Genomic DNA, 17,936 nt, shown 5'->3' on the forward strand with positions numbered 1-17,936 from the left:
CAGTTGTAAGGAAAATCTAAAGGAGCTTAGATGTTCCACCCTGGGAATTTGGGGAACATGGGACAGGTAACATATCTTTTTGTGTTGATTTTTTTTCCTGTTCTTAATCTCCAAACACAGTAGGTAGCGACCACAAGGCCAGTCGGAGCCTGGAGGGGCATCCTCTCTGAGGTGAGGAGGCAGCCCTGGAGTGAGAGGCAACATGATAGCCAGGAAGGCAGAGCCCTTCACCAAAGGGTGAGATAGTGAGAGAATCCATGGATGAAGAGCCATCTCCATGCACCAGGATAGTTGAACAGAAGGGAGACCCAGAAGCCCCAGGTAATTAGAACAATCATCCCTTTCTCCCAGTTCTCTACTCACAAAACTTGGGTAGACACAACAGTGAAAGGGACCTCAAGGGCTAGCCTGTCCCTAGTGTTTGTGTCACAAACAGCTTTTGCAGCATAAGCTATCTTTTGATCCTGGGCTTTGAATGAATACCCTGCATGTCACCCTACGGCTTCACAGCCAAGAACAACAAACATTCTGCTGCTCTTGAACTTCTGGAAGTCATAACTGCTTAAGGTGGCACCTTCCCAGGTGACAAATATTCTTTTGTTGAGGCGGCCTTCTGCAGGCCAGGAAGAAAGCTATCACTGGGAACAGAATTGGCCAGCACCTTGCTCTTGGATTTTGCAGCCGCCGAAGTGTGAGAAACAAGCATCTGTTATTGAAGTCTCTCAATCTATGGTATTTGTTATAGCAACCCAAGCTGACTCATACTTACAGTTACGGAGCAGTCAGGTAACCCTTGACAATATGTTGCTGCCTGTGACATTCCCTTCATTTTCACAAATACTCTGAAAAATCTTTCGAAAACAGACAGAGATATGTGAAGAGCTCTCAAAAGATCTCTCAGCTTTCAGAAATTGACCTTCTGAGCAGGGTGGAGATTTGAGTGTTTGAGCTCACACTAGCTAATTTTTCTGGTCCAGAGAGTATATAAGAGGATCTTCAAGAACTCAACAGAAAAGAATTATACCAAACTGGATTAGCTGGGCTCCTCAAGTGAGGGCAAGCCCAGAGCACCTGCCAACAGTTAAAGATTGTGACCTACAGTCATTGTAACAAATTGCATAAGACCGATTTGGCAGACTTCCAGGTAACACCTCACTGAGAATTGCTACCAGGAAATTGCTAACACAATGCCAAGAAAAAGTGGCTGTGAGGTGCAAGATGAGGCCCCCTTTCTCCAGCATAAGAATCCTATTTTTTATTCCCATATGTGTGTGATATTTGGGATTTAGAGGTTCAAATTTTGATCTGTTTAACAGCATTCTCTTGGATAAAATATTAAAATTTCCAGGTCCATGCCATTGTAAATAGATCATCTCCTGCAGAGGGGCAATGATAGGAGTATGTAGTGAACAAAACTGTGATGGGAAAACAAGCGTAAAATCACATTCCCACAGACTTTGCAGTTTTGAAACAATTGCCTTTAAGTTCTGTGTTGTTTCCTTTGCCTCAGCTTCCTCCTCCTATCGGTCTAGCCCAATCAGGCTTCTCAAGTGCTTGAAGGTCAACATACCAGCATCTATTCCACACCATTTCCTGGGCGAGTGCATCGTAGACATTAATGTTTCCGTAACCAGGGGAGATCAACAATTGTGCAGACAGTGTGGGGTTTGGTGATGCACAAGTACAGCATGAAACATCTTCAATAAATCATATTTGCTGTGTTTCCTATTCCCATCATGCAGGAAGTGCTGGTTCCACAGGCCCCTGGGCTCTCAGAGATAAGGAAAGCTCTGCAGTGTTCAGAATTTTCAGATAGAGCTTTGGAATTTTGCACGAGATATGGAGTATGCAGTTCTAGACTGAACAGATAGGAAGCTGTTCCTCAGGTGTCATCACCCACTGGAACTGTCTGTCTGGACCTGGGAAACATGGATAGCTGGGATTCCTCTCTGGGTTTGAGATAGGCTATTGTGTGGATGTTTAGATAAACTTATATCCAAATGCCTATCCAGCCATTGCTGTGGAATTTCATTCATGAGAGCAATGTCCATAGTAAAGGAAGCAGATCAAACTGTGTTTGGTAGGTTCATCTATGAAAGCGGCCTTAGATTTGACATCCTGGGGCCTGGTTAAAGGATCAAATGAATCAGTAGATAAATTATTAATCATTTTTCTTTATGTGACTTGAAACACATCCCTATCCTGAAGTAAGGTAGGATGTAAGCAATAAGGTAAAGCATAATAAGAGTTGTGAAGTCTGCACTCTGGAAGGCTTTATTTGTTTGGAAGGTTCTCAGGGGTGGGGGTGCAAAAGCAAGTGTCCACATTATGAAAAGATGACATGAGTAATCCCAAACAAGGAATAGTCAGATACATTTAAATGCTTCTCTTATAATGCTCAATAAAAATAAAAGCAGGAACTAAAAGTTAAATAAATCATAAAACATGCGTTGATAGCTTCAGTGTAGAAATTGCATGTCTGTTAACATGACTAAGGGAAACGTAAAGAAATGAAAGTAGTCATATTGTTACTTTTCCTTACACAAAGGCAATTTACTCACAGAAAACAAAAATTTGAGGAATCTTGTTCGCAGATGGCTACTATGGTGACCCCCTTTCCTGTGGGTGCTATTGGAGGGGACGAGGGTGACATTTTCCATCTACCCAATCTCCATTCCTGAGTGGACAAGGGCTCTGAGGGTTGACTAGGCTCAAGGTCCAGGAGTCTTGGTTCGATTTCCTCCTGTGGCCCAGAGTTTGGTGTGGAGGCCAGTGGTGCCCAGCTCCTTGCACCTCTGGGTTACATCCTGGGCAGCCAACATGGCAGCAGTGTAGGGAGAAGACCCATCTAGGTCAGCCTCACCTTCATCTCTCTAGTCACACAGCAGATGATTTCCTTGCCAGAAAGACTGGAGACATGAACAAAACTGTCATTGAAGGATGCAAAGATGTAGCAGACACCAAACACATTTCCTCCTTCAACTACATGAGGTCCAAGCTGATGACCTATTTTTCCTTCCTTTCCTTCCCCTTGAGAGGAGCCATTTCTGTACGTCTTCTCGACTCTGCCACCAGAAAATGAAAGTAGTTATATTCTTGATGGACGATGAGTCCTTTTGCTCCCCTGTGATTGTCATACATAGGGTGTATATATGTCATTAGGCAATGTGATTCTTGCTTTCTTTGCAATTTCTTTGGAATGTACATTGAATGTGTTCTGATGTTAGGGAATTACTCAAAGATCTACTGTACAGCAATGTACCTCCAGGTAACTGTGTTGTATTGTACACTTAGATTGTTAAGAGGGTAGAGTAGATCTCATGTTAAGTGTTCTTTGCAATAAAACAAATTTTAAAAAATAAAATAAAGGAATGCCTGGAAAGCAGGCTTGTTTTCTTGCTTTGCTCCCAGAACTTGTTCATGTTAGGCATCTTCCTCAGCTGCACAGATTCCCCTCTGGGATTTGTGTATCCCAAACACTTCCTTTAGGTGGGTAAAGGAAGTATGTAAGTGTTTGACTTTCAAATATTTTCCTAATGAAAGAATCTGGGTTTGTAGAGACTTCATTGGTCATCTTGAACTTGTGTTCACTTCCACATCTTAAATGGATCCTACTGAAATAGGGCTTTTTTTCTTTTTTTTTTAAGTGTCAAATCAATTTCACTGAAAATTCTTCCAATTGAGTCATTGCTCAGACCCAGTGCTCACATTAAATCTCTGGGGTAATATTTGATCTCTCTCCTTTTCTCACACAGCATATCCTGCCCTTACACTATAACCTAAACCTTAAAAATGCAAGTATGACCACTCCTTAGTACTTCCACCACTGTCATTCTTGTCTGAGTTACCATCCCTTGTTCCTTGAACTGTTACAATATCTTCCAATTGGCCTTCCTGCTTCTACACTTGTCTACCCTGGAGTACATTGTCCACAGAGTAGCCAGAAGGATCTTTCATCATCCCATTATGATGTTGTGGAAGGCAAGAAAGTATGTTGACAGGATGGATTGCAATTGGAGGTATTGATGAGGACTCATGATTTCTAAAATGTGTATTTGAATATATGTATGTATCCACACACAGATAAACGCACACATGCACTTTTCCTAGCTCTGTCTACTGAAAGAACTTCAGAACAATGATGTTTAACGCAGTGAATGTGCCCCTAGATCTTGACTTCTGACTCCATCTCCACTAAAAGGAATCAGAGATTCTCAGAGAATTGAGTTTCCTAGGCTGGGTAAGCTAAGGACAATAAGATACTGAAAAGTTGCTTTTGTCGAGGAACACGGTCAAAAAGATATGACCACCAATTGACCTGTGAGTTGGATCTAGGCACCCCAAGGCTCTTCACTCCCTTCACCTGTCCATGGAATGTGAGATCAGCTTGCCTTTCACACTCCCAGAGGCTGCTCCAAGGACACAGCCTTGAGATGGTGATGCAATGTCGAAAACACTTGCACAGTATATGTGACTGAGCCTAGTGGGGCCTCTCAAGATTTGGAGGGCAGGTGTGGGGATCCATTCATCTTGCTGCTGCCCAAAACAAGCCTCATGTGTAAGTTCCCTTTGCTATTCTTTTTTTTTTATTAAGATTTTATTTATTTATTTATTTATTTATTTATTTATTTATTTATTTATTTATGAGAGACAGAGAGAGAGAGAGAGGGGCAGAGACACAGGCAGAGGGAGAAGCGGGCTCCATGCTGGGAGCCCGACGTGGGACTCCATCCCTGGTCTCCAGGATCACGCCCTGGGCTGAAGGTGGCGCTAAACCGCTGAGCCTCCCGGGCTGCCCTCCCTTTGCTATTCTTAAAATTGCCACCTACCATGCTGGGGTGGCCTCTTTCTTCAGTCTCTACCTACCCTCTGCATATGGGGACTGATTCAAGTTACATCAGGAAAACTCCTGAGAAAGTTGTGTGAGATGGTTGTGAACCTACACCTTTTTGTTGAAAACTTAAGGAAATGCCCCTCAAAAATGAGGAGGCCTTGTCAAAAGGACACAGGGAACAGATTGAAGGAGCTCCCATTGGGACAATTTGAGAAATAAAATACTTAGGGGCAGTGATTAATCAGAAGTCATTGAAAAAATAGAAATCTACAAGTCCACACTGATAATACATAAATAAGGGTGAAAGGAAGGGAAGGCTCTTGCTTACAGTAGTATGCTATAAATGTGGGATGAGTAGTAAATATGGAAAATCATTATTTTGTAAATCTCACAGTGAAGAATTCAGGCAAGGATCATTAAGAAATGTTAAATCTAGGGAGTAATGTTGGTATGGACCAGGATATCTGCATAATTGCTTATTAGCTACAAGGAGAAATAGTAACTATACAGTGGACACACTAGATAACACGATGACTGAGTGATTAACGTTACCATCACAAACGGTGGGCAGATGGACATTGCATGTCTCCAGATGGGATATCCGGAGAAAGGCAAACATCACTTCTATGTCATTTCTGCCAAGAATGCACAAGCTGAATCTAATCATGAGAAAATATTAAACAAACCCAGAATGGGGATTGAGCTATTAAAACAGGGTGGTCAGGGCAGGAATGGATGGGAAGTGGGAGACTGAATGCTTCAAAACTGTCAATAATCATAAAAGAAAAAAAGCCAGGAAACTGTTCCAGATTAAGGGAGCTAAAACATGAAAAACAAATGCAAAATGTGATCATAGACTGGATTCTGTATGGGAAGAGAAAAAAAACTCTAAAAGGAAATTACTGACTCAATTGATATAATTGGAAAACAGATAATATTCTGGATACTATATTAATACTACATTTTACTTAAGTTGATAACTGCTCTGTCATTATGTAAGGCATATTAGTCAAGGTTCTCAAGAGAAACAGAATCAATAGGGCATAGAGAAATAGAGATGATAGATAGATGATAGATAGATAGATAGATAGATACATACATACATACATACATACATATGTGATAGTTAGCTGGATGGATAAATAGATAATAAGAAATTTGCTCACATAATTATGGAGACTGCAAGTCCCCAAATCTGCAGGGTGAATCAGTGAGCTGGAGACCCAGGAGAGCTAAGATGTAGTTCCAGTCCCAAGGTCAGCAGGCTTAAGACCCAGAGAGAAGCAATGTTTCAGTTTGAATCTGAAAGCAAGAAAAACACTGATGTTCCAGTTCAAAGGCTATCAGGCAGGAATAATGCTTTCTTACTTGGAGAAGGTCAGTCTTTTTATTTTATACATTCTTTCAACTGATTGATGAAGCCCACTCACATTGGGCAGGGCAATCTGCTTTAGTAGGTCTACAGATTTAGTTGTTAATCTCATCCAAAAGCACCCTCACAGACACACACAAGATAATATTTGACCAAATATCTGGATACTCCGTGACCCAGTCAAGTTGACACATCAAATTGACTCTCTCACAGGAGGGTATAGTCTTTTATCAGGAAATACCCATTGAAGTGTTTAGAGTTTAAGGGCCATAAAATATGCAATTTACTCTCAAGTGGTTTAATAAAAAAGATTTTGACAGAGATAGAGATTTGCAAATGATGAAGGAAATTGAGAAAATGTTAACCATAAGTAAATCTGAGTAAAGAATATATAGTCCTTGTGCTCTTCAAATTCTCTGTAAATCAGAAATTATTTTCAGATAAAGTTTTCTTAAAAGCCTTTCAGCACCCTGCTAAAAATCCTCCAGCTGTTTCTTAGGCACTATGGATGAATCCAACTTTTGTCACTTGACCTGGAAGACAGTAAGTGGCCCAGGCTCTGCTGACTCTTCACCTCAGCTAATTCTACTCACCTCCCAAATAGACCCGTGTTTGTCCTGTGTGCTTTCTGCTCCTAAAATAGGACATTCTCTCTACAGAACTTTTACACCTATGTTCTCTCCATCTGAAAGCATCCCTTCTCATTGCTCAGGTGTTTTGTCAAATGTCACTTCCTCAGAAAGTTTCTCTGACTGAAGGAGCCTGTCTTCTGTCATGTTGCTCTATTTCACCTTACTCTCTGAATTTACCATTTTTACTCACTCTTTAACTTGTTTATTATACCTCACTAGTATATAAACTTCAAAAGGGCAGTTGTCTTATCCATCTGGTTTACCTCTATGCCTCCAATATCCAAAACATTGCTGGTCATATGATAAGTCTTAAAGAAATATTTTTGAATGAATAGACAAATGGTTAAGTGCCAAAGTATCTAAACCTTTGAAATTAAAATACTTGATCTATTACTATTTGTTCTCCACTCATATATATATATATATATGACTATATATATATATATATATATATATATATATATAGACTTTACTAGTCTGTCACAGGAATTTTTGTGGAAAATAGTATGATAATACAGGTGAACATCAAACATAGAGTTTTATCATAGAGAAGTTAAGGAGAAGTACTAGAGGATGAAGAGAAACTTTAAAAAAAATGTAATTCTGAAGGTGCCTGCATAGTTCAGTTGGTTAAGCATCTGACACTTAGTTTCAGCTCAGGTCATGAGCTCAGAGTCGTGAGATCGAGCCCTACATGGAGGTCCATGCTCAGTGGGAATCTCCTTGGGATTCTCTCTCTCCCTCTACCTCTACCCTTCCTACACTCTCTTTCTCTGGGGAATAAAAACATAAATCACTCAAAATAATGAAATTTTGATGATCTGAAAATTAAAGTAGGGTGACAGAGTTAATTAATGTGAAAAATCAAAGAAAAAACATGGCATTAATAAGAAAATCTCTTACTAATGTGTCCTTGAATTCCAAATATCTAGTACAATGCCTAGAATATAGTAAATGATTCATAAATATTCAACACATGCAAGAAATAACCTGTCAATAATTCATAAGTGGTCACTCCAGGGAAAATAAAAAGAGAGATGGTGAGTTTTGCACCCTCAAATGTTAAAACAGACTCATTTTTTAACTAAAAGAAAAAAGTTCATGACAGCAAGAGGAAAGTAACATTAGGAATAACAATAACACAGAAATCCCCCAACAAAATCAACCCATGGAGGCCCAAGATACATAGTGAGTAAAATGGCAACAAGTAGTGATAAGGACAGAATTTTAAAAACAGTGAAAGAAAAGAAAACAGATATATACAAAGGAAACCCCATAAGGGTATCAGCTGATTTTTTAGCAGAAACTGCAGGCTAGAAGGGAATGGCATGATATATTCAAAGTGCTGAAAGAAAAAACAAAAAACAAAAAACCCTACAGTCAAGAATACACTACCCAGTAAGGATATCATTCAGAATAGAAAGGGAGATAAAGAGTTCCCCATACAAACAAAAGCTAAAAGAGTTCATGACCACTAAACCAGTAGTATAATAAATATTAAAGGGAACTGTTTGAATAGGAGTAGAAAGTAGGGAACAAAAAAGTAGCAAAAATAAGCATACCTATCAAATTCAATCAAAGGATTCCCTAAATAAAAAGGTGTGAAATATGAAAACATATACCAGAAACATGGAGGAAAGAGGAGTGAAGAATGGCTTCAAGCTTGAAAAGTGACCATCAACTTAATATAAACTGCTACAGGCATAAGAGGTTATATACAAACCTAATGGTAACCACAATTCAAAAACCAGTAATAGATATACAAAACCTAAAGGAAAGGAATCTAAATATATCACTAAATAAAGGCAAAAACCCATGAAAGTAAAGAGCAAGAGAAGAAACAGGGAAGATCTACAAAAACAACCATAAAACAAGTAACAAAATGGCAGTAAGTATACATACCTGCCAATAATGACTTTGAATGTAAATGGATGATCTTCAATCAAAAGATACAGAGATCCACAGAATGGATAAAAAAAGCCTCACCTATATGCTGCCTAAAAAAGACTCATTTCACACCTAAAGACCCATACAGATTGAAAGTGAAGGGATGGTAAAGCATTTATCATGCAAATAGAAGTGAAAAGAAAGCTAGGGTAGCAGCACTTCTATCAGACAAAACAAACCGTAAAACCATGACTGTAATAAGAAGGACAGTATGTATATAATCATGAAGGGAACAATCCAACAAGAAAATACAGCAGGTATAAATATTTATGCATCTCACATGAGAGCACCCAAATACATAAAACAGCTAATAACACACATAAAGAAATAATTGATAGTAATAGAATAAAATAGAAGACTTTACACCACACTTACATCAATGGATAAAGAATCCAAATAGAAAATCAACAGGAAAACATGACTTTGAATGACACACTGGACAAGATGAATCCAACAGATACATTCAGAACATTCCAACTAAAACAGCAGAATACATATTCTTCTGAAGTGCACATGAACAGTCTCTAAAATAGATCACATATTAGGCCACAAAACAAGTCTTAACAAATTAAAAAATATTGAAGTCCTACCATACATCTTTTCTGACCACAATGCTATGAAAGTAGAAATCAACCACAAGAAAAAATTGAGGAAAAAAACTAATGGAGGTTAAATAATATGCTATTAAACAATAAGTTGGCTAACCAAAACATCAAAAATGAAATTAAAAAATACATGGAGACAAATGAAAATAAAAACACAATGGTGCAAAATCTTTGCAATGCATCAGAAGCTGTTCTAAGAGGGAAGTTTATAACACTACACACCTGCCTCAAGAAGAAAGAAAAAAATCTCAGATAAACAACCTAATCCTCCACCTCAGGGAGCTATAAGAAGAAAGAAAACAAAACCCAAAACCAGTAGAAGAAAGGAAATAATAAAGATTATAGATAAATGAAAGACTAAAACAAAAACAATACAACAGATCAATAAAACTAGGAACTGGTTCTTTGAAAAGATCAACAAAATTGATAAGCATTTAGCCAGATTTATCCAAGAAAAGAGAGAAACAGAAAGAGAGAGTTCTCAAGCAAAATCAGAACTGAGAGAGAGAAACACCAATTGACAATATAGACAATATAGACAAAGGATATAAGAGAATATTATGAAAAGTTAATTGTCAAAAAATTGGACATCCAGAAGTATAACCTCTCTAAACTGAATCAGGAGGAAATAGAAAATTTGAACAGATGGATTGCCAGCAATGAAACTGAATCAGTAATCAAAAAATTCCCAACAAACCGAAGTCCTGGGCCAGGTGGCTTCACAGATGAATTCTAAGAAACGTATAAAAAGAGCCAGTACCTATTCTCAAACCACCCAAAAAATAGAAGAGAAAAAAAAGCTTCCAAAATCATCCCATGAGCCAGCATTACCCTGATACCAAAGCCAGACAAAGACACTACAAAAACAAGAGCAAAAACAAAAACAAAACAACAACAACAAAAACAGAGAGAGAGTGTGTTACAGGCCAATAACTCTGATGAAAACAGATACAAAAGATCTTCAACAAAATACTAGCAAGTCGAAACCACAAATACATTGAAAAAATCATTCGCCATATTCATTGCAATTTATTCTCAGGATGCAAGGGTGGTTCAATATTTGCAAATGAATCAACAGGATACATCATATCAACAAGAGAAAGAATAAAAGCATTATGATTATGTCAATAGATGCAGAAAACCATTTGACAGAGTACAACATCCATTCCTGATAAAAACTCTCAATTAACTAGTTTTAGAGGGAATATACCTCAACATAATAAAGGCCACATATGAAAAACCCATAACTAACATATACTCAGTGGTGAAAAACTGAGAGATTTTCCCCTAAGATCAGGAACAAAACAAAATGTCCACTCTCACCACTTTTATTCAACATAGTTCTGGAAGTCCTAGCCATAGCCATCAGACAAGAAAAAGAAATAAAAGGCATCCAAATTGGTAAGGAAGAAATAAAATTTTCACTCTTACAGTTGACACGATACTCTATATAGAAAACCCCAGACTCCACCAAAAAACTAGTAGAACTGATAAATGAATTCAGTAAGGTCACAGGATACAAAATCAATATACAGAAATCTGTTACACTTCTATACACTAATAATGAAACAGAAGAAAGAATAACTAAGAAATCAATCCCATTTACAAGTACACCAAAAGTAATAAAATACTTAGGAATAAACTTAACCAAGGAAGTGAAAGACCTGTACCCTGAAAACTATAGAACATTGATGAAAGAGATAATACAAACAAGTGGAAAGATATTCTATGCCCATGGATTGGAAGAACAAATGTTTTTAAAATGTCAATATTACCCAAAACAATATACAGATTAAATACAATCACTATCAAAATACCAACAGCATTTTTCACAGAGCTCAAACAAATATCCTAAAATTTGTATGGAACCATAAAAGATCAGGACGCCTTGATGTCTCAATGGAAGAGCGTCTGCCTTTGTCTCAGGGTGTGATCCCAGGGTCTGGATATTGAGTCCTACATTGGGGTCCCTGTGGGAAGCCTGCTTCTCCCTCTGCCTATGTCTCACCTCTCTCTCTGTGTCTCTTGTGAATAAATAAAATCTTTAAAAAAATAAAAATAAATAAAATTCGTAGGGAACCACGAAAGACCCCGAATAGCCAAAGCAATCTCAAAAAAGAACAAAACTGGAGGAGCACAATCCCAGATTTCAAGATACACTACAAAGCTATAGTAATCAAAACAGTATGGTACTGGCATAAAAATAGACACATAGATCAATGGAAAAGAATAGAGACACCCCTCCCCCCCGCTGCAAACCCCACAATTATCTGGTCAATTTATTTTCAACAAAGCAAGAATATTCAATGGGAAAAAGTTTCAACAAATGGTGTTGGGAAATCTGGACAGTTATACGCAGAAGAAAGAAACTGAACCACTTTCTCACACCATACACAAAACGAAATTCAAAATGGAGTAAAGACCTAAATGTGAGACCTAAAACTATAAAATTCCTAAAAGAGAGCATGGGCAATGATTTCTCTGACATCAGCCATAGCAACATTTTTCTAGATATGTCTCCCAAGGCATGGGAAATAAAAGCAAAAAAATGGGACTATATCAGAGTAAAAAGCTTCTTCCTTTGCACAGCAAAAGAAACTATCAACAAAACTAAAAGACAACCTACTGAATGGGAGAAGATATTTGCAAATGGCATATCTGATAAGAGATTAGTATCTAAAATACAGAAAAAACTTATAAACTCAACACCAAAAAATCCCCAATAATCCAATTAAAAGTGGACAGAAAACATGAACAGATATTTCTCCAGAGAAGACATAGAGACAGCCAACAGTCACATGAAAAGGTGCTCAATATCACTAAAAATCAGGGAAATGCAAATCAATACCACAATGAGATATCACCTCATACCTGTCAGAATGCCTAAAATCAGAAACACAAGGAATGTTGGCGAAGATGTGGAGAAAAAGGAACCCTCATGTCCTGTTGGTGGGAATGCAAACTAGTGTAGCCATAGTAGAAAACAGTATGAAATTTCCTCAAAAAGTTAAAGGTAGAATTATCATATGATCCAGTAATTCCACCACTGCATATTTACCCAAAGAATATGAAGCACTAATTTGCAAAGATATATGCACCCCTATGCTCTGGCAGCATTATTTATGGTAGCCAAATTATGGAAGCAGCCCAATGTTCAATGCTAAATGAACGGTTAAAGAAGCTGTGGTATATACATACAACAGACAATTATTCAACCACAAAAAGAAATGTAATCTTGCCATTTGCAACAACATGGATAGATCTAAATAATACAAGGCTGAGTGAAATAAGTTTGTCAGAGAAAGACAAATACCATATGATTTCACTCATATGTGTAATTTAAGAAACAAAATAAATGAACAAGGGAAAAAAAGATACAAACCAAAAATCAGACTCTTAACTGTGGAGAACAAACTGATGGTTGCCAAATGGGAGGCTCCATGCTCAGCAGAGAGTCTGCTTGGGATTCTCTCTCCTTTTCCCCTTCCCTCCAGCCCCCCATCCCGCACTCTCTATCTTTCTCAATTTCTAAAATAAATAAATAAATCTTTAAAAATTTTTAAAAAGAAATAATAATAATAGCATTTATCTCCGGATGGTTACCACCTTCTCAGAACTTTTGTTTTGGTTTAGTTTTGGGTTTTTTGGTTTGTTGCTGTTGGTTTAGGGGGTAGTTTTTTGGTACCTCTGGTTCAATTGATGACTCATACTTCCCAAGAAAGTCATATCTTTCTGTACAAAGCATTCACCCTCTGTATTAACTAGGGATGAGAACAAAGCAAATTTAATAAAATATCTTTTTACCCATAAAAAATAAGAATGCAATTCAATTTGCAGCGAGGTTTAATTAGCAGGCATAAGTCATTTTGGTTTTGAAAGCATGCACTCTAGAGTGCTCAATTTATACCTTTATACTCCATTTTGATAATATAGTAGTAGTTATACCATGTAAAGATGCTCTCATTATTTTTGCAAAAACTCTAGAATTTTCCAAATTCCATGTATTTAGGTAAAACTGCAGCCTCTTAGAAGTCTCCTTTGGATGCTATGTTTTGTGCATTCAACTCCCATTTCCCACTTTCCACATGCAGTACTCTACCTACGAAGTAAGGACAACAATTACTTAAGTATAACTACACTATTTTGTGATTAATTTTAAGGCTTAATGTTATCACTGGATCATGGTCTTGTGAATATACCAATGTATTCTTCTTGACTTTTTCAATATGTAATGGAAAGCCAATGTCACTACTTATATTTCCTAAGGTTAAGAGAAACCCAAATTATCAATTTGATCTTTTTTTTTATGTGAGATATAATCTGTATGGAGTAAAATTCACCTCTTACATGTCAACATTAGTTTTGACAAATGCATACTATTGTGTAACCACCACCACAATCATCACCCACCAAAATTCTCTCATGGCCCTTTTTAGTTAATCCTTTCCTCCACTTCCAGCTCCTGGTAACCATTAATCAAGCCAATCTTTGTATATGAACATGTTCATCATACCTCTTTCTTCTACTTTTATAAAAGTAAGACTTTATCAGAAGGAATTCAGAAACCAAAATGAAATTTTATCTGCAGAAAATTAGGAAAAAAAACAGTTAATAATGATATTCTCACATTTGCTTTCATCCTATGTTATTTCTAATTATTTTCTCTGTATTATGATAACAATACATGGAAGTCAATGCTAACAAAAAAAGGATGATAGTATATGTCATGTCAGATAAGAAAAAAAATCATTTTGGTGCCCATGGTGAGCAAATGTCAGTCTCATAACAGTATCTAAATTATTAATTTGTTTCTATTAACCTTCTGAAGTGATTGATAATAATTAACAAACCATTCTCCTAATCAGGAATGTAAAAATGGTCTCAATTTGAATCCTGACTAATTGCTAGTAGCTGCCAAGAGTCCTGGGTTGTAGAGAATTCTGAGGCTTAATCGGAAATATTAATATCAAACATTTAAGTTTTAGAAATTATTAAACATTGCATGCAGATTATCTTATGTAATTCTAACAGGAAACCCAAGAGAACGTTCCTATTGTTATCCCTATTCTATAAGAGGAGAAATCAAGTTTTAGAAAAATTAAATAACTTATTCAAATCAAAAAGGGTAGAGGTCATGAAGCTACAGTTTGAACCCACTCAGCCAGACTAGCACAGCTTTACCATTGTGCATCCAGGCAAGCGATCACACAATGGGGGGATTGGATTGGGGGCATGCAAATTTGTCTGAGGAAGTGAATCTGGGCTGAAATCTGTAGCATGTGTTCAACAGGGAAGGAAGAGAGGGTATAGAGCAAGGAAATGCTTTTCTGACAGAAGGCAGAGCAGGTGCAAAGGCCCAGTAGGTGGAAGAACAAGGCATGTTGGAGGAACTAGCTTGCCAGGTTGCCTAAAGCACAGAGGCCCAGGGGGAGAGCAGTGCAGGAAGAGGGTGGGAGAGAGGCCTACACTCTAGCCCTGTGAATGACTTTGATCTTTCTCCCAATGGCTTTGGGGAAGCTCCCTCATAGTTGTAAGCTGGCTGGTGACACAATCAAATGTAGGCTTTCAAAAGGTCACTCTGCCTGCAAGGGGGGAAACTGTGAGCAATCCAGTTGAGGGATAGTGACTGTGTTAACCAGGTCTTTTTACTTTCTATATCCTGATGCTTGACATCTGGGCCTTGGCTGATCTGAAGGGACTGCCTTACCCCGTGTTAGCTAATTCCTAGGGATGATAAACAATGGGCCTACAAACATGTCTTTCGTATGCAGACCAACCAATTCAGAGCCCATTCCCACAACTGTCCCCTTTATCAAGCTCTTACATTCTGGGCCACTCTCTACCAGCCTCAATCACCCCATGGTTAGATGCCAGACAACTAGAGACAGCCCCAGAGTCCCCTGAAATTACTCAAACTAATCAATCCTAAACCTGCTTACCCTGCTTGGCCTATTCCTCTCTCCCTCTGCCTCCTCACTAACCCTGGTGCTTTCCTGTGTGGCCCTCCATGGAGTGGTGTGCCCCTTCTTTGGGAGATCTGTGAGCTTAATAAACTATCTTTTCAATGGCAGTCATTGCCAAATCTGTTGACCTCATCGTACCTGAATAATAGTGAGACCTATATTTTAAAGCAGTGGCATCCTGGAGAAAAGGGCACATCTGAGAGATATTAGAGGTCAATAGGTCACGGTGATGGGTTGAATATGGGGCCATGGGGGAAAGTAGACGTCAAGAAGGATACCTAGATTTCTAACCTGCAGGCAAAGAGAAATAATAGTAAACACTTATACAGCACTTGTGGTCCTCCAGGTTCTGGCTCTGTTCTAAGCATTTTATATGTATTAACTCACTCAGTTCTCTAGAATCCTACTTATTATTCCCATTTCACACAGGGTGAAATGAAGACATAGAGAAATTAAGTAATCTGCTGTGGCAGAGACTATTTGATTTTTATCCATCCCCTCTCTTCTGCCTCCTGGGAATGCAGCTGAGCTATATATCCCAGTCACCTTTGAAGCTAGAAATGGCCAAGCGACCAATTTCTTGCTAATAGAATGTGGCAGGGTTGGACACTGATATGCAGCCCTCTGGGCCTGACTCATAAAACTTTCTCATGTACCATCCATCCTATGTGCTTTTGTCCCTTCTGGATTAATGAATGGTCTCTGGAAGCCTCTTGTTGATGATGGTGGAGCCATAATGTAGATGGAGCTTGAGTCCCTACCAAGGAACAGCAGACTCTTTCTTTAAAATACCAAAGAGTAAATATTTTAGTCTTTGAGGACCAAGAACCAAAATTGAAAATATTATGCAGATACTTCTAGAACATCAAAAACTCTGGCCATTTAAAAATGTAAAAACCATTCTTAGCTCATTGGTCATACAAAAAAACATTCCACAGGCCAAATATAGCCCACAGTTTGTAGTTTACTGAGCCCTGACCTACATCATCAAGTAAAGAAAAGTCACCAGATTATCTGGAAAAACTTTCCGTGAGCAATTAGTATACTGCTTGTTTATCAAACCATTGTCATTTGGGGCCATTTGATCAAGAATTAGTCTTCCAGAACTCATCCAAAGCTGCATATCTAGGAGGTAGCAAAGTGCAGATTTGAATCCTAGTTTCAAGCCTCTACTCATTGACACTGCACAAAGCTGCCTCTTGAGAAGGAACAAAAGTTTGATTATAACATCCACCAAAGTGTGGAAAGGAGCTGAGGAAGCTCATGTGCTTCCCGTTGCCACTCCCGTTCTAAATCTTGAGTTAGAGGGAAATGCACAAAGACAAGCAGCAAGAGTTCTACTTTGTATAACTGTGCCTTGAAAACTCACTGGAGGACCAATTTTAATAAAAAGAGACCTCATTTGGTACTGTTACCATTCCTTCGAGGAGCAGGACTAACGTTATTCATTTTATAAAAACCCACGAGTGCCGTTTCTTCCAATTCCACTTCTACCTGCCACCTTCTCAGGAGTGTCTCCACTTCTAGAAGCTACCCAAATCTGGAAGCATACAGCACTTCCACTGAAAGGAGGTGGAATGCAGAGATGTGTAGGCCTGGCTCTGGGATCATCCCATATTTTCTAAGGTCTAAATCCCTTAGAGATATTTAAAATGACTAAGGAAACAAAGGATTTGTTTCTGCAGCTTTACAGAAAATAAAAATGAGAGGAGGGAGTTCTGGTATAGATTATCCTGAACATGTACACATCCCAAATGTTGGATGGAGTAGTGTACCTGCAAAACAGGCCTTCCCTGGAATAAATTTACAAGGAAATAAATCTACCTTCTAAATACCGCTCCTGCTCTTTCTTGTCATCTTTCTCCACCATGAAAGATTTGTTTACATTGGTGTTTATAGTTACCAGTTGGACTCAAAATAACTATTTTAATTCTGAGATCTCGCTCATGGATAAAGAATGTGAAAGGAGTTTTCTGTGGTGATGTTTGTATTTTTAAATTAAGAGTGTAGCCAATTAATCTCCTCTATCCATCTCAGGAAAATGAAGATGATTAATAGGAAAACAGATGTTGTTAGAAAACAGTTAATAACTATTCATTTTGAAATTTTCCTTAAAACTTTGTTGTTGTTGTTGTTTTGGCTTTTGGCTTTTGGTTTGGTTCAGGAAAGTAGATGAGAGAGGTTATTTTCATTTTTACTGTACCAAATGTTATGAAGACAAACCAATGATGACCTGTGTCTGTATAATTTCTGCTACTTGTGAATACTTCATTATTGGCTGTTGTGGTTTGATTCTATCATGCCAAATTCTAGAAATGCAATGCACAGTAAAAGTCGCCTTATACAATGCAACCAGAACTAGTAGTTTGTTGGTTGATTTAAAAAACTCAAAGATCATAAAAACTTGTTACATACATCTTTAAATATTTTCTTCCAAAATAAATAAATAAATAAATAAATAAATAAATAAATAAATAAATATTTTCTTGCAATGTAAAAGTCTAAAATGCCTATATATTTACCATTTACCATTACTATACTGTAGTGTACCACCTTGCCTTTGACCATGAGTCTGTGCTTGGA

At 37.9% G+C, this 17,936-nt stretch overlaps 1 pseudogene; it reads right to left on the minus strand.

The window, feature by feature from the left end:
* Positions 1 to 2,528: 2,528 nt before the first annotated feature.
* Positions 2,529 to 3,054, minus strand: LOC112643448 (40S ribosomal protein S14-like; annotated as a pseudogene).
* Positions 3,055 to 17,936: the final 14,882 nt, after the last annotated feature.

This window comes from Canis lupus, chromosome 1 (genome assembly GCF_003254725.2).
Source record: "Canis lupus dingo isolate Sandy chromosome 1, ASM325472v2, whole genome shotgun sequence".
Classification (NCBI taxonomy): domain Eukaryota; kingdom Metazoa; phylum Chordata; class Mammalia; order Carnivora; family Canidae; genus Canis; species Canis lupus.